This window comes from Vicugna pacos, unplaced genomic scaffold (genome assembly GCF_048564905.1).
Source record: "Vicugna pacos unplaced genomic scaffold, VicPac4 scaffold_19, whole genome shotgun sequence".
Taxonomy (NCBI): Eukaryota; Metazoa; Chordata; class Mammalia; order Artiodactyla; family Camelidae; genus Vicugna; species Vicugna pacos.
The window spans coordinates 34792009-34806747 of NW_027328740.1; the positions used below are offsets into that span (position 1 = coordinate 34792009).

General features: G+C 45.6%; 1 protein-coding gene across 5 annotated transcripts in view; it reads left to right on the forward strand.

Moving 5' to 3' along the window:
- The window catches only part of LOC140692921 (trafficking protein particle complex subunit 9-like), a 104065-nt gene that overhangs the window by 43876 nt on the left and 45450 nt on the right, over positions 1–14739 (forward strand). Inside the window, exon 1 of one of the 5 annotated variants that reach the window (XR_012068547.1) lies at positions 11099–11374. The exons of the other annotated variants lie outside the window; for them this stretch is intronic. The gene's annotated coding sequence lies outside the window, so the exon portion shown is untranslated. Of the gene's footprint in view, positions 1–11098; positions 11375–14739 lie in introns of those variants that run through there. 5 annotated transcript variants of the gene reach the window in all.

Genomic DNA, 14739 nt, shown 5'->3' on the forward strand with positions numbered 1-14739 from the left:
CCCCGCCCCGTGTTATAAGAAACCAAGACCCAAGGTAAGCTACTTGAAAACACCTATGTGGAAGTGAGAAATGAGACCCTTGGGTGGGTCTTTGTGCAGATGATACTGAGAGCTTATTCTGAATGGCTTCTTCTTAATTACTTTTAAACAACCCTTTCAGTGTATTTAGTCAGATACATTAAGATTATGCCCTTTTGATGTGCGGAGTAGCTAAGACTATAATTTTCAAATAAATTCTAGTGAGAGTGTTGTACTTGAAACCTAATTTGCATCAATCTTTGAAGATTTATGTTTCAGGAGATTTGACTAAAGAACACCTATCTTTATTCTATAACGAGGACTAAATGCTCAAGCAACATGTAAGAGTTTGAGCAAACTGCCCCCGCCCCGTAGTGCTGGGTGGCTGCAGCTGTAACTGGAGTCAGTGCTTACCTCTCCCAGTACGCTAGTGCTGATCTGCTCAAAGTGGTTCATCCAACAGTTTGTCAGTAGCCTGTTGGACAAAGTCATAAAACATTGATTGAAGATTGCTAGAATGCAATATATTCTTACTAATATTTAGTAAGCACACATTGAGTGCTTACTGTATGATGGAATTGTCCCTCAGCCTCACATGAATATTATTTCTCTTAAAACCTCATATATTTCCTTGTTATTCTCACTTTAAATATAAGGAGACTGAGAATTAGGTCTTCTCTCTTTTGGGGGGAGCTCATTATCAATGATGGGAAGTTGTAAGGAAAAAGATATTGATTCATCATGAGAAAACATTTTTGTGAGAGTCAGCAATGAAGATGAACACTGAAGAATGTGATCATTGTTCGAGTGAGACAAGCCCTGGGTTGTGTGGAGTCAGCATCCCTGTCCTGGACACGGCACGTGTAGAGCTGCGTGCTGGGTGAGGCAGCGCGGCCACGCAGGGAACGCGGATGCTGGGGTCTTAGGCTGTGCTCAAGCCCGGTGGGGCTTTCTCCTAAGGGCAGTGCACCATCATTGACAGATTTTAAGTAGGAGAATAGGCTGCTCTCGTAGTTCACATTTGTCTTGTAGAATGCTTGGAAAAGTTTAGAAGGCTTGGCAGGAGGTGATGTGCTGAGTCAGAGTAGGGTGGCTGCGAGGTGTAGCAGTGTTCAATTTTCAAGTTGTTTTCAGGCCCAGGCTTGTGGCTTAGTAGCCGTGTCAGTTTGAATGACACACACAAGGAATTGAAACAATTTATCTAATCAATTGAAGCAGTGATGTACCCAATTCCCAGGACTGTTGTGGAGATCCGGTGAGATACACTGTGCAGTGTGCAGCGTGGTCTCCAGCAGAGAGTCAGTGCTGAGTGAGTGCCAGTGAGTATCTGGTAGGTCAGTTGAGGGTAGTGGGACTCGGTGTCTGAGGATATCTGGTCCCTGAAGGAGGGGTCCATTCACATCTGTGAGTAATGGGCCTGAGTTGGGAGACGCAGGGAGACCTTACCCTCCGACCAGGGGCCCTGGTAAGGACGGCTATGGGAGGAGCACCGTGAAGTCAGCTCTTTGCAGGTTGAGTTGGGAGTGCCCTTGAGATATCTACACAGAGTCACGAGCTTAAAGAGGAGGTCTGGGCCCAGGCTGTGCATTTTCCTAAAATCTCAACCCCTGAGGACACCGATGTATTGATCACTGAAAGTGAAGTCATACTTTAAAGGACAAATGAATAGTAGTATCATCACTGTCAACAAAGCTCACGTCTATTTATTCATCACTCACTTTGCTAATTGGGTACTTACAGAGCTCACTTCACCGTCCTCCCGTGGGCTCCGGCTCCACAGAGAAGAGCTTGTGTGTCTCCTTCTTTTCCAGAAGAAGACACATTTAGCTTGTAGCCTTCTGTACCTTGCCAGACTTAGGATATTAGTTTGTTGGTTTAATTGTATTTTCTGTTGGCCATGTCCTGACAGGAGAGAAATTTTACCTCATGGTCATGTTTCAATTAGCTGTTACTGAGAATTGCTGATCTGATACATAGTGTATGTATTATATTAACTTTGTAGAGTAGTTATCATTTTTCTGTCTTTGCCCTTTAATTTTGTTTGCCCCTTCAGTGTTCTATCCTTTTTGGGGCCTTATTTTTTTTTAATTAAATAATGTCTGTTAACAGTTAAGAAAACAAAAGCAAAGAAAAAATGCACATGAGAGCTAAATTTAGAAAATGTCTAGTGTGTTTTCTGTCTCGGCAATGGAGGGTTGTATAACCTCTTGGAAACCTTCATTAGACAAGTTTCTTAAAATGCTGATTGAGAAATAAAACCTTCCTTCCTCATCTTTCAAGCTGCACAACTCATTGTCAAGAAAGGGGAAATCCTCAGAAGCCAAGACAAACGAGAAAACAGGGATTCTGGGAGATAAGTGAGCGTTAGAATCCGTGGTGTGCAGGTTGGCTCCTGAACTGATTTTCAGTTGCCTTGACAGGAGGGCAGGAGTTTAGCCCCAGGCCTCTCACACTAGGAGTTGGATGGGTGATCATATAATGGGCCTTGCCCATCCTGAGAATCTTGGTTTACTAAAGGGTGAAAGAGGAAAAAGAAAATTCCTCAAGACAAGAAAGTAAGGAAAGTCAATTTTTTGGAAGAGGGGGAAAATAACAAATCCAAAGTAAGGATATAGTTTAAAGGTGTTCTGGCATGAGAGTGACCACAAACTCCTGGCAGAAAAGCACAGCTACTCCTTGATTGATAAGTTGTGTTTTGAATGAATCAGTGAACAGCTATTCCGAAAAAGGCCTCCAGAGTCTTGTGGATCAAGATACTGGACAGCAAACACCTCTCTTCCAAGGTCTCATTCAAATAACCAGAAAGGTTTTAAAGGAAACTAACAATAATCTGAGTTGTATTTATTGACATTACTATATGCTAAGAATTCAGAGGTGACTATGGAGTTGTCTCCTCTTTTATGGACCTTACTTTCTCTTTGGGGAGACAAAATGACATAGTTGGGTATCTTGGTGGAGGGAGGTGTTAGTCTGTTGCAATTAGCCAGGAGAGGAGATTAAGAAAACAGTGAAGGGTGGGTGAACTTTTTAGCTGAGGACAGTCTTGTTCACTTGGCTTTTAATTGCAGGCTCAATGAGCTGTCACTGGAGGGAATAGATCTTACGGAGGATGAGCTTAGCTCAGGCCTCTTTGGAATGGACAAGTGAACCTGGAGAAAGACAGTCAAATCTGTGCAGACATTAAAGTTCACTTGAACGTGTTCCATCCCTGATCCAAAGATAGGACAAATATGGAGCACTTCTTGAGGGCAGAGGAGTGGTTTTTAAGGTTCTTCAAGAATGAATCCCAGGGAACTGAGATGGCCAGTTGTCAAATTGAGACTTTGTTCTTTGGACGGTGTACCCAGCAAGGGTATTGGCCTTTTATATGGTTCCATTTGTCTTTAATACATGTCTTTTGATGAGGACGTGGGCACAAGTGTTTGACACCTTGTCGAGGCGATTTTGGATACCTGCCTAGAAGCACGGGCACAGTTGCGGCTGCGTCATACATCTTGCAGCCCATCCCTTTCTCCGGCTCTGTAATCAGGGCAGAGTGGTTCCTTGTTGACCTGTCCATCTCCTCTGTCACATCATAACCCATGAAAAGACCGGAGCATATTAACTTGGCTTTGTTAAAGGCAAAGGTACAGATCAAATATGGAGTCAGATTTGTTCTTTCCTATTTCAGTAGTGCCATGGAGAAGGCAGTTTGGGCAGCTTTTTGTAGTGTCCTGGAGGCTTTCTCTCTCAGCTTCTGGGCGCCTCTGTTGAAAACCCTTCATAGCTGTCTGGCCTGCTGGAAAAGCACTCTGCCTGTTTTACCCTGAAGATGTGTTCTGTTTATAAACTCATCTCTACTCCTTGGAAAACAACTCAAGATAAACTCAGTTGGTTTTTCACCAGCCATGGGCAGGGGTGAGATAAACCATGTTATTATTTCATAAAATAATAGTAATATTAGTAATATTAATAGTAGTAGCAGTAGTAGTAGTAGTAATAATAATAATAGCAATAATTATATTAAAAGAATTCTTAAAACACGACTGCACATTGGAGAGAGTCAATAAATGCTTTCTGGCTTAAACCAAAAGTGATGACTCAGTGATTCCATGGCTGCTGTATTTGCTATGCTAGTTACTCCTTTGTTCCATTACACAGTTTTTTTAACTGAAAAAGAAATACAAGCAAATGGTTAAAAAAAAAAAACTCAAACAGAGCACAAAAATACACAAGTGAAAGAAGTTTTCCCTCATCTTCTGTTCTTTCAGCCCTCTCTGGAGATGCCACTGTTTGCTATCCTTTGGGTGCTGTTCCAGATATGCTTTGCACATTCCCACCTATGTATGTAAATTCCTTTAAAATTTTAGTTATTTTTAACTTAAACGGATTTAAATCCTCAAGTGGCTTCTGGCCGGGTAATAGAACAGAACAAATCTGACTCCATATTAGATCTGTTCCTTTGAATTTAACCCTATGCTCTGTCTCCTAGGCTTCATCTTGCTTGTAATCAATGTCGCCTGGAGCCTGAAATATACAGGAGAGCCTATTCTGAAGCCTCTGACCTTTAAGGATATTTAACACTTTTTCATTCATTTAAAGATAGCAAATTGCAGAATAGAAAATAACGTTTGTTTTGTTGGAGGTTTGCAGGGATCTGACCCACGCAGATAGCTGCAAGAAGAAAGGATTCTAACAAGAAGGTATTCCTACACTAAGAAGTTTGCAACAACCAAGCACATAGGAAAGGATCCTGAATTGTGACTTGGGGAGATGGTTTTCCAGGACATTAGTTTGCCATCTAGGTCTACAGAAACTTGCTATTCCATGCCCCAACATCTGGTCTTCCAACTTATTGTCCTGTCCTGCACTGAGGAGAAAGAATTTCGACTTGGTAACACTCCTATCTACCTAGAAAGCTGGGCACTGGAGCTGAGTGTTATGGAAACAGGCCAGCCAAGAAAAGCACCAATCGGGGTGTTGGTGTACTCAGAAGTATTATGCCGGTGGGCTCAGTGGGGCTCCTGCTCTGAAGTTCTGAGCACCTCCAAGACGTGCACATGAGGTTTTAAAGGCTTAATTACAAGTAAGGGGGAATTAGCCAATAAGGCTCAAAGAACAAAAAGCAAGGAATCAGTACACTGGAGCTTATCAATTTGTAGCAGATCACATTACTGACACTTGTTGAGCTTGGAATTACGAGTTAGGTTGTTAGCCCAATAAACTGACACTAAACTTCAGATATATGAGATAGCCCAGCAGAATTTAGATCATTAAACCGACACTTATCACACTTAGATTTGTGACTTAGCTTGTTAGCCCAGCTGGACTTTTCCTTCACATGAGGACAGCTCTCCCACACCCAGGGAACTACTGTGAGCCCTTGATGTTTCCACTAGGGTTGGGTATGGTTTACCCAGGAGGGATGGGGACTATGCACCAACACTCAGGCAGTCTGCTCTGTCTGGGGCTCTGATCTTGTACCATCCCGCTCCCCGCCAGCCCAACACCTGGGACAGTGGAGCTAAGGCAGTGATCCTGCCTGCCTGTTTCCCAGCGTGTAAAAGGGGATTATGTACCTTTCCAAGGTAGTTCTGAGCGACAATACCTGCGGGTGCTTGGTTCTCAGAGCAAGAGAAAACCCAGGTCCGCGTGGGGGCAATGGGTGTGATCCCCATAGAGTTTCTGCAGAAGCATCCCATGGAGGGCTGGATCAGGGAGGTAAAATTTGAGCTGCGGAACTTGAAGGGTTACAGAAGGGTACAGAGGCAGGTCTGCCGCCTAGGGGTGCCCCAGAGGTAAAGCTTTTTCTCTCCAACTCCGCTAAGACCCTCCCCTCTCCAGATCCCTCCCTACTCTATGCTCATCGTGTCCATCTGTATCTCTCCAATTTTCCCGTCCTCTCCACCCGCTCCCATCTTCTCCCTCCCTCCCTCCCTGTCCCACCTTCTCTCACAGAACCCAGAGAGGATCGCTGGCCCTCCTGCGCATGCGCAGTCAGTGCCAAGTGGTCCGCTGGTTGGAAGCTCTATATCCTAGCCGGGGATCGGGCCGAAAGGTTTCTCAACTCTGTCGCCCGGTAGGACTTTGGTTCCTGTCTGGGGCCGGGGCCTCTGGCTGTGGAAGTGCAAGGTGGGGGGCTCCCGGGAAAGTGGTCAGGCGGTTGCGGGAGGGCGGTCCGCCTGTCACAGTCCCCAAGGGCGCCAGGCAGCCCGTGTTCAGATGAATTGCTCAGGCCAGACCCCTCTGCCAGCGCCACCTGCCCCGGCGCCCCGGCCACAGCTGCCAAGTGCCAGGTGTGCCCCTGCCACCTCTCACCCAGCCGGGATCCCCTCAGTCCGCGGCTGGCGTCCCCTTCCCCTCTCCCGCCCGCGAGTCCTCTCCTCCCGGGCTTCCTCTCCTTGGCCGCCGGCCCGTTCACGCCCCTGGGAGGGCTGTGTCCGGGCGGGCGGGGACTGCGGACCCGGACGGGGCGGGGGGCTGGGGCTGGGGCTGGGGCTGACCTCCGAGCAGGGCTGCAGCCCGCGTCCCTCCCCTTTCCCTCCCCCCGGGGGCAGCCCTCCTCTCCCTTTCCCGCTCCCGGAGGACCAGCTCAGTGGCCTGGGCACTGCTCCCTGGGCTGAGAACCTCCGGCTGTAACGCCCTGCTTCTCCAGTTGGAGTCGGAAAAAGGGAGCCTCAGTGCTGAGCGAGCTTCTGTCTCCTCCCTCAGTTTTTCTGCTGCAGGTAAGTACTTTTAACACTTTCAGGTGTTATCATGGCTGTGCTTGTTGATGTCACGTGTTTTTATAGTGAGAGTGATTACAGTGGTGAAAGCAGGGCTTGGTTCTGTTAAAAATGAGCTGAAGGCATGAGGCTGTGACATCCTCCTTCCTTCCCTCTCCCAGGGTGAAAGGAGTGATCCTCGATTTTCAAAAGATAGTTACAGTCCCTAACTAGCACAGCCCAGCTAGTGTGTGTTAAGAGGAACAGCACCACCAGAGGCCTTGGAGACCCAGGGATATTGCAGTCCTAAAGAGCTCCTGGCACAGTTTGGTTTGTTTTGGTTTTTTGTTTTTCTTAAATTGTGTGATAGACTAGTGGTATAAACAGAAAAATAATTGTCAAGAAATATTTCTTCATGTAACAGTGTTATTGTGATATAGTTCACACACCATGAATTCCATCCATTTAAATGGTACAATTCAGCAGCTTTTAGCATATTCACAGTTGTGCAACCATTATTATTCCAGAACGTTTTCATCACTTCAGAAAGAGCAGTGGAAATGAATGACCTATCCACCCCTCCCAAGTGGTGGTTCTAAAGAAATTTCTTGGCTATTCCTGATCATAAATTAACTTGTTACATTCCAAGAACAATCTGGTAGGAATTCTAATCAGAATTGCAATGAATCTGTCTATCAAAACTGGAAGAATTAATGTCTTTATGGCATAAACTTCTTCTATCCATGAATATATCTGGGACCCTATCTTTTCATCTGTCCAGTGACTGGCCCATGGGAAGTCCTCACTACTTGTTGTACTTGTGAATGATGAGATTCTATACATTGTTAGTTGCAACTGTAGCCTTTCACAGAAGAGAAAAGTAACCTCAGTGAAGCAAGTGACTCTCTGATGGTCAGAAAGAGTGACAGCCAGTGCTGGAGTGATCCAGTGGACTTGGTGCTTGTAACCAGAATTCTCCACCACATACAGTTAAGGGGATTAGAGTGTTCTTTTATTTTTTCTTAATGGCGTTGCTTTTATTTTTACTTATTTTTTAAATTCTTTTTTATTTAAGTTTAGTCAATTTACAATGTTAGTTTCAGGTGTACAGAAGAGATTCAGTTATAAACATATGCATATGTATATATATGTTTTAGATTGTTTTTAGTATAACTCATTACAAGAAATTGAATATAGTTCCCTGTGTTATACAGCAGGTCCTTGTCATTTATTTTATATTTACTAATTTGTATCTGTTAATCCCCCCTTCCCTGCCTGCTAAACACAGTTTACTTTCTATGTTCATGAGTCCATTTATAGGAGCACCGTTTTTCCTAGTAATATATGCTCTTTGGCTGCTTTCAGTTTCAGTAATTTCATCTTATCTGTGGGTGCTTTTATTCTGGTGGCCTTTATGTGGTTTGCACACGTGGTAATAGAGATCTGTATTTGGGACAAATTCAGGCCTCTGTAGTCCCTGGTACAGAGTGCCCACTGAATTGATGCTTGAACTGGGAAAGAGGCACAGTAAATTTTGGAATTTCAACTATGGTTGAGAATTCCAGGGTTCTATAACCTGTTTAGACAACCTTAATATTGGCTGCACCCATACTGGGTAATTTGGTGGAAATTCATGGTATGGTGGTGTAGAGACAGGGAATTGTATGCTTCTTCTCTTTCTGTTTTATTACACTCATTCTCCTGGGCCTCCCAGATCCTCCCCCAGAAGGGCCCAGGGCTGGCTTGGTGCTGCGCTGAGGCAATATTTGTTAATAAGGCCCTTTCCTCTACTCATCTGAGCCTCCGGTTCTTTCTCTGCACAATGAGGGCTTAGACTTGATAAGTACTTTTCAGTTTCTTTTAAAGCCATGTTTCCTTTGAGAAACAGAAAATGCAAATCTCTCCTCTCAGCCCAACCCTTTAGATTTTGATAAGTCCTCCAAGGAGTGACATAGCTCTTTGTGGAATATGAATGTGATTGTGATCCCAGGTGAAACAGAAAAGACTCTTCAGAGATTGATTGCAGGGAGAGGGCAGGAAAGGGGCAGTATGTCACACTTTCTAGTGTGAGCACTGGAGCAGGGGCTTGGATTTAAATATGGTGACTGACGTGGCCTCTCTCTAATCTTGTAGAATGTGATGAACTTCTCTACCTCAGTTTCTTGATGTGTCAAGTTGGGGTGATAATATTTTAAGGCTTTTGTGAAACATTATACACATAAGCCATTTGTGTCTCGGTAGAAACAAGACCTGCTAGGGATTCAGGGATTTGTTTAAAAAAAATCTTGTCCATAGCAGACTGTCTGTGTGTATTTTAAGTTCCTGGAGGGTGAGGGTGAGTCTGAAGCCCATTGTGGGACAGGTGGGCCATAGTTCTCTGTGCCCCAGATTACCCCCTCCTCCCCAGTCCTCTTCCTCAGTCCAGGATGAAGTTCCCTTGTAGATTTTCTCAGAGGTCTTGTGGAAATAGCTTTTCATTTTATTGTTTCACCAAGAAGTTCTGCCATCATGATCTCTTTGGTCAGGCTTTGAAGGGCTGCCATCATGATATCTGGTAAGAATTCTATGGAATTGGGGGTTTCTATTTAATGAAAAGGAATAAAAATTACAAATAGAAAATTAGAACAAGGGTGGTTTCAGGGGCTCTTTGAAATGGACACCATTAGCTTTGTTAGCTTCAGGTGCTGTGGCCTGTTGCCACGAGGACCCATTGTCTTGCTCTGAAGTTGGAGGTACCAGTGGGTCCAGTGGGAATGATAACTGAGTGTATCTCATGGGCTGGGCATTGACCTATTTGTACTGTGTGTTCCTAATTTGAGACAGTGAGCTCACCTAACCTCAATAACCTCTTTAAAAAATTAGACTTTTTATTTTGAGATGTAATGTTGATTCCCATGTGGTAGTAAGAGATTATATGGAGAGGGCTTATGGATCCTTTTGCCCAGTTTTCCTTCATGGTTCCATCTTGCAATGGTGAGGTACAATTCATTACTGACTCACTAACAATTTGAGGTTTGTGTTATTGCCCTCATTTCTATTCATGATTAAACTGGGGCTTAGAGAAGCACACAGGCCTACCCAGGTCACCCACTTTGTTAGTGCAGAGTCGGGTGAACGTGGGCTTGGGATTTCCAGGCAGTACCATTATGATGGTCTGTGGCAGGGAGCAGCATTCACTTGCTTGTTTATTCATTCATTCAACAAACATTTATTGAGTAAACTCTGTGGGTCATATGCTTTCTTTGGCTTATCTGATTATTCATCACTACTGAGAATCAGGCAATGTTTATAATTTTTAATCTGAGAAAATTAGCTCTGAGAGGTTATAACCCTCCGAAAGGAAGTATAGCTCATTAAGGAGGGATAGTACATTTGTACGTCACCTCTTTTTATGCAGGTGGTACCCTAGACATTTTACATTTGCAAACATCCGTAATTCAGATATATTCTTGTAAGGCAAGGATTTTTTTTTTAATTGAAGTATAGTCAAGTTTACAATGTTGTGTCAATTGCAAGGTGTTTTTTGACTTTTGAATTAAAAAATACTTTTTCAGGAGGGTAATTACGTGTATTTATTTGTTTCATTTTTTAAAATGAGTTACTGGGTTTTGAACCCAGGACCTCGTACATGGTAAAAATGTGCTGTTCCACTGAACTGTATCCTCTTCCCCTAGGCAAGTTTTCTTATCCATTATTATGAATCTTAGGGGATCAAATAATTTGGATACAAATCCAGATCTTTTAATCCTACTGTGGTCCTTTTCTTTATATTCTGCTGAAGGGGTTTGGGGAAAGCATTTTCTTTGTTCATTTTTTATTCAGCATTTTTGAGCAGTGACTTTGCATCAGGGCCTTGCTAGGTGCTTGGAAATAGAAAATAAGAAATGACCCTTCTCTGCAGAGGCAGGAAGCCTAGACCAAAAGCTGGGTAATATGATCCGAGATACATTAGCCATGTGCAGACTCTGAGGACAAACTGTACCCCCGGATTTGCTTTGGCTTCCCTTGCCTTCTGGCTGGTACACACCAGGTCACCGCAACCCAGATGGGCCCGTAGCACACAGCAGATTATGTACCTCGATCTCCTCACCCCTCTCGGCAGGGCCAGCAACATGAGCATCCCTGACTACGGCAGTGTGCTGAGGACCACCAGACTCGTCCCGTTGTGGTCCAACCAATGGAGATCATCTCAGAGGAGAATTTCTTTTGCATCTATCAGCTACTCACCTCGGTGTGCCATATCAGCCCATGCGGCTCCCAGTGGACATTCTGTATCCACTACAGGCACCACTATGTGCCCGAGAATGGGTGGAGCGTCTTCCAGACACACCGCAAAGTCGTGGGCCTTGTCACCATTACCAACTGTCTCTCTGCCAAGGCCTTGGAGAAGCTGCACGTGCAGAGGGGCTGTATGGCACCGCGCTTAATGACTCTCAGCTCTTTGTCTTTGTGCTGCATGGGGAGGTAGCCGAGCAGCCGTTCACCGACGTGTCCTTCAATCTACGAGGACTGCAGGGTGGTGGAGAAGAGGATCGAGGACTTCACTGAGTCACTCTTCATCTTGCTCAAGTCCAAGTGGCTGGATGGTGGCCCCAAGAATTTTGGGGCAAGATTCCCCTCCTCTGCATCCTGTTTGAGAAGGAGGACTTCATGGGACTGGACACAGACAGCAGGTAAGTTTACCTGGAGGCCAGCCCACCCTGGCTTTGTGCCGGATTGCTTCCCTACATCCAGAAAGGGATCAGCAAGGAAGAAGTCTGTCTTGTAGCCAAGGGGGGAGGGAGGTGCAGCCCGCTGGTTTACAGACATTTCAAAGTGAATCCGCCTTTGTTTCAGAGAGATCCTTTTAGGGTTAGTGTGGACACTTACTCCCGCTTTACAGCCAGGACCATGGTGGGAACCCTGGAGTTGCTGTCCAATAAATTAGCCAAAGCCACTGATGCTAGGAGCACTGGGGAGGAGGCTGGACTGAGTTGAGATATGCTGTAGGTCAAATGCACATCAGACGCTGAGGCTTGTCTAGCAAATGTATATAAACTATCTCTTTACTTCCTACATTGATTACATGTCAAAATGATAGTATTTTACATACAGTTGATTAAGTAAGATCTGTTCTTAAATCAGTTTCTAGTATTTGTTTTTTGTTTGTTGGTTTGTTTTTTTGTTTACTATTTTATACGTGGCAACTGGGAAACTTTCTTCACATGGCTCTCATTTCATTTCTGTTGGGCAGCCTGTCCTGGGACAGTCTAATTCCTTTGCTTTTGGATGAGATGCTTAACCCCGAGAGGCGGAACGGGGCACTGGTTGAGCTGGGGCTGGAGCCGGTGTCTCCTGCCTCTCAGGCCCAGCACCTGTTCGGCTCAGGCCCTCTCTTCTTGCCCGACAGCCACCATGCCAAGTTAGGACATCAGAAACACCGCCAGGGACTCCCGAATGAACTCCTTATGCAGGGAAAGGCGTATCACGGTTTATGGGACAGAGCAGGGAAATGTTCATTCTCAGTTTGTCCCTGTGATTAAGTCAAAGTCCCCACTTTGCCTCGGAAGTACAGACGAGCTCTTTTGGGCTGCCTACCCCCCCACCTTCTGCTCTGTTTCCCGGTGTATCTATCGTGCTGTCCCTCGGGCAGAAGAGGGTGAGATGTCTTTGCCGAGAAGTGGTCCCCCTTTGCTGGGGAGTGTAAGGGAAGCTGTGTCCCCCCGTCCTATGGCCTCTGTCCTTGTGTCTGGAGAGGGCTCATGGTGGTCCCACAGGTGACGGTCCGAGAACCTGGCACATGCTGCTGGGCCTGCCGTGAAGGCAGTGCTCTGTGATTACTGAACTTACCTAAGATCAGATCCTACTTTCTGGTTGTTGGTAAGTTGGAGGAGAAGATGCTAGAGAATTGATAAAAAGAATATCTAGACCAGCCCTGTGAGTGAGAAGAGAAGTGGACCCGAGTCCCACCTGCGAGAGCCCACCTAGCGGTCTCTGGATGAATTTTCTGTTCCTCCCAGATATACCTGTATGGCTTAAGGAAGGGGAGAGGCTTGTCGTGGCCATGATCTGTGCTTGTCCTCACAGGGCCCTGTGATCTACATGCCCGCACTCCCCTTCTGCTTCTTGGGGATGTGCTGGTATGTTTAGGAGCCTGGGCACTGCTGAGGGCATAGCTCCCAGCACCGTGCTACACCGAGTCTGGCTCTGTTCACCTCACCTGTCAACACCTGCTGAGGCCCCAGGCATTAGTCAAGGTAGGTGCATCGGTGCAACGTAAGCAGGGACCACCTTCTCCCCCTGGACAGACTGGTGAGTGAGCAGTTGAAGCCTTGAGCCCTGCCCCAGCCCCCACGCCAGTGCCTCCTCTTTTGTCATAGGAGTCACTGGTGACATTTTTACTCAACAAATGCTTGTCTCTGAGTCTGCAGAGCCACCAAAGAATGCCAGCTTGTTTTTGTCTTTTGAAGTCTGCCCTTGGGACTTGGCGGAGTAGCCGAATGTGTACTTAGCCCACAGTGTTTGACACTGTCACCATTGATTACCCAGAACCTCATGTACCAGGCATGGCTCCCGGCATCAAAATACAGCAGCGCATTAAATCTCCCTCCTTGTGGGTCTGTCTGTCCTGGTACCATAAGAGCTCAGCCAGCTTCTGAACGTCAGTGAGATAACGCGGCCAGTGAGCTCAGGTCAAGCACATTCTCCTCCAGTCACTTTTACCACATTGTTGCTTTTAGTATTCCACAGTCATTAGTTTTTTAAACAATGCTTTGGTGAAGGAGCAGAGCCTAATTCTCTCCTGCTACTCTTGGTGGAAGTGAGTAAAACGGTCCAGAATGAAATGCGACCACAATTTGTAGCTCAAAATCTGCCTAGACGCTTGTAGGTGGAATTTTGGTTAGGGGCGCTGACCACGTCGGGGTCGTCCAGCAGCACCGCTCCCCTCAGGCCCCTGCTTTCCCTGGAGCAAGAGGTGAGGGTGGGTTTCACCATCCCCGCGTCCCTGGCCTCACACACTCACGTAAATTCTTGTACATGCTGTCAAAATCATTTTTGTTCTTGTGTGTTTCTAATTTTCTCATCTTCATCTTTTCCTTTTTCTTTATTCCTTTTTCACTTGTACTGCCCAGTGAGCATGTTGTTGCATCTGAAAATGTGGGCTGTGCACATCCTGCATTGGAAATAGCCAGATTGCCATCCGTGCTGTCTCAATCATTTTAAAAAGCAAAAACTTAACAGCTGTCTTGATCCATGTATTATCCTCGTCATTTTGTATTTTCTTAATTTTTGGAATATTTACTTTGTTTGCACATTACCCACTGGTTTTTGATACCTGTTAAAATCCTTGCTTTTGGGAACCTGTTTGGTCCTCTTTTTATTTGGTGACAAATGTGCCCTTATTAAATTTGTTTCATTGTTTTGAAGAAGTGAGATGCGAATTGATTTAGGCGGCTGCTGAGGGATTCTTTTCATGGAGTATTTAAACTAGTAAAGTCAAATTCTGCGGCAACTTGCACGATTCCTGCTTTTATACAAACGTGCTCGGCACGAGGTTCCTGGCTGTCGCTGTGTGACGTGCGTGACGGCGCTTCCTGGCCGGTGGTCACTGGTGAGGAAGTGGCCGGCTCGGGGGTGAGCATCTGCAGGGGACGCTGTTGGAGGAAGCAGTCACCGTTTGGTTCTTTAATTTTTTTTTTTTTGCATTCAACTTCCCCGTGCCATTTACTTTACTTTGCCTTCATAAAGGGGCCGAATTGGGTCTAAAATCCATGCCACTATTTTGTTCCCTTTACGAGGCTGGTTTTTCTGAGTATCAGGACAACATGGCCTTCTCCTAAGTAGCTGGCTCACCTGGATCTGTTGGACACAGGGACAGCTAAAAGGGCCATAGCTTCCTCTCTGCTTCAGCCAGTGGGCATTCAGAGCTGGGTCTGTGGTTTGCCTCAGCATCCGTGCAGACCTTCCTACCCAGGGATTTACTTTTAACCCATGTTGGTAGTAAATAGCTGAATCCGTTTCTGTTGCAGCTGACGTTCACCACTGACGGCCGTGTCAT